Source organism: Cicer arietinum, chromosome 2 (genome assembly GCF_000331145.2).
Source record: "Cicer arietinum cultivar CDC Frontier isolate Library 1 chromosome 2, Cicar.CDCFrontier_v2.0, whole genome shotgun sequence".
Lineage (NCBI taxonomy): Eukaryota > Viridiplantae > Streptophyta > Magnoliopsida > Fabales > Fabaceae > Cicer > Cicer arietinum.
In genome coordinates, this window is record NC_021161.2 from 40,012,379 (window position 1) to 40,015,865 (window position 3,487).

Below are 3,487 nucleotides of genomic sequence, written 5' to 3' on the forward strand. Positions count from 1 at the left end.
CAACATGTTGAGTAGGTGGAGGGGATTGGAATTTTGATGCATAAATATTTTCTGATTTGGGAGAAGGATAAGAAGGAAAGAGGGACGAGGTATTTTTTTTTATTTTTTATTTTATGAAAGAGGGAATGAAATTTATGTTTTCCCCTAATTAAAACCAGCACAAACTGTCGCAGTAAAACAGTTAGGGGCCATAAAAAATTACGTAAATCCGCCGCAATATTAAAAGCAATGGCGGTTCAATGATAACCGTTGCGGCATGCCCACCACAAATTGTTTTCTTCTCTGTAGTGAATGAATAATCATTCTACCAAAAATTTAATTATAACATTTCTTCAAGAGTTTCTAGTCTTTTTGGATAAGCTGTTCAAGGAATGTTTGATTTTTTTTTTTTTTTTTTTTGTAAAAGTAGTGTTTGACTTTATACTTTATAAATTATGTATTTCATTTTTTTTCTCATTTTTACTTTTATTATTTTAATTAAAAAATATTAAATATTAATTTATGAGGGTAAAAAATTATGTCCACCACTAATTTTATAAGTTAGATCAACTACTAATTTTAATTAATATATCTAATATTTGTTATCAACTAATTTATCAATCTATTTTATAATTTAGATAAACTATTAATCCTAATTAATTTATTTAATATTAACTATCAACTAATTTATTTATTATTAAATAGATTCATAACCGTTAACAAAAAATAACACCTATTGAAAGACTAATTTCTTTATGAAAAATCAAAACAGTGTATTGATTAAATTAATATAAAATAGACTTAAATATTTCATTGTCTTTTTAAATTGACGCATTTTTTGTTTTGTTTTATGAATTCTTTCTTTTAATTTAAATCATATAAGTTTAATTTAATTTTAAAATAATATATGTCACTTTAAAAAATAAATAGAAAAAGAATAAAAAAAAGTTAAAGATATTATATTTTAGTTCTCTATCCAAAATCATAAATAAATTTTAAGAGTAAGGTTATCCCTCCTTTCTTTATCAACGCATCACTGTTATCATATCACTAACATGTATCACCATCTCCATCTTATAAAATAAAAGGAGGGACAAAAAGGTATCGAAATCACACATTCAACTTCTCTTTCACAACTTATTTCTTTTAGTTGTGTTTCGAATATAGTAAATCGATGTTGGTGATTTGATGTTGGTGATCTAGTAAATGTGATCCGAATATAGAGAAAAAAGGAGAGAATCCTAATTTCAAAACTTATTTTTAATTTTAGACGAAGGACTAAAATATAACACCTTCAACTTTTCTTTATTTATTTTTTCATTTACTTTTTAATCAATTTAATTACTTAATTTTTTAATTATTTAATTTATTATTCTACTACGTTACTCCTCTATTTGTGCTTTTTTAACAACAACTAAGAATAAATATAATTTTAAAACTAAATTGAACTTACATGATTTAAATTATAAAAAAAATTATAGAACAAAAATAAAAAATATGCGACAGATTAAATATTTAAACCTATAAAATATTAACTATTTGTAAAGTCTAATTTAGGAAGTCAATATTATTAAATTACATACTATATTTAAATTTAAACCCAAATTGTCATCTTATCTACTTATACAAAAGAAATAACATTAACAATTTGACTCATACGCCAGATGTTTTCTGGGCGATAATGTATAAAAATAACTTACAATTATGTGAACCGTCCAATGATGTTGCATACTGATCTGCAATAAACACTAATTAAGACTCAACAGATAATTGGAGTCTCCATCCAATACTATATCATTTCACCAACATGGAAGTATGGAACTTAATATTCCCACTTTCACAGCCATTTTCAACGTATTGATGTGGCAGGGGCCACTTTATTTAAATATAAACTAGTACCCCTTAAATTTAATTTAATACTCTTAATTACTGAATAAATGGTATAGTGGGTAAGTAGGTTATTTGACATTAAACATAATTGAAAACTTAATACTTTTTTTTGGTAACAATTGAAAACTTGATATTCTTGACCTAAATTTAAAATAAATAAATGTAAAAATTAAAAGAGAAAATTCAAAAAAAAAATTAATTTACAGAGATTAATCGATGTATATTATCAATGTAAAACTAATTTAAACAGTTAGTTAATAACAACTATTTATCGTACAATTATTGTTTCAAATGGTTATAAAAACACGATAACATATTAAAATTCTAATAACCTGTAAGTGTAAAATTTATTTACACACTGAGGTTGCAGAATCTATTTTTAAAAAATTTATATGACATGTTTTATAGTATGTTGTCATTTGTTATTATTATTTTTATGTTTGTAAGTTAATTTGAAGAGAAGAAAAATAAATGCATTATATGCATAAGGATACATAATTGAAGGAAGGTGTAAAGAAATAAGGTAACTGAAGTATCTTAAAAGCACTTTTCTTACCTCGTTTTTGTTACAAAAGTAGTCCATGTCATGTATACACAAACTACTTGGAGCGAGTGGAAAATTAAGAGGTTAATTAGACGTAAAAATTTAATATAAATTTTTTTTAGTATCACTTTAATTAATTTAATTAATAAAAAGTTATTCAAAAAATGTGAAAAAAAAATTGTCTTATGATACAAAACAATTGTAAGACAGACACATATTATTGAAGTACAACTATATTTTACTGTTGTGTTGCATCCATTAGATTATTTAATTAAATAATTAATTGCTTATGCGTTGAAAAAAATCAATTATTATAAATTATTGTTGATATATAATATATTTAATTGTTATCAAACACTAATTAATTAATATCAATTGAGTTTTGCTTTTGAATGGATCATGATAAGTTGGACATTTCCGTTAAGTTTAATAAAAGGTATATACTCTCACTTTGTTGCTTCATTAGATGGTTAACATGTTAATATCACTAAAAATCCTTGCCATTTTTCCTATCTTAGTGGTACATCCATCATGATTTTTTTTTTTTATTCAAAAGTTCTTATAACATTTCATTAATAATAATATTATGAATACAAATTAGAATATTAATAAAAATATCGAGATTAACTATAGATATAGATACTTTTGTTAGCGTGTGAGTCGTCTCATTTGCTTGTCACATAACAAACTCAATTCTAGAGTTTCCAAAATGAGAATGGATAATAGCTTGACAATTAGAAATAATAGCACCTAATTCAGTTTTGTTTTCCTTGATGGAATGAAAATTATCAACAACACCCTTTGAACCTAATTCAAAATCCATTTATGTAAGTTGAAGGTTTTGGACCCACTTTAAAACACTTAACAACTCGAGTGCTTCTTTTTTAGTCATTGAGCAGACGAGTGTGAACTATTCTGTTTTAGCTAAAACAAATTTTCTTCCATCATCTCTAATACAAATATCAATGTCAACACGATTAAAGATAATAGAGAAAGAAACATTTACATTACATTTATACTTTACATCGTTGAGTTTAAGCCAAATTATGGGGGAGTTAATTATACCATTGATTA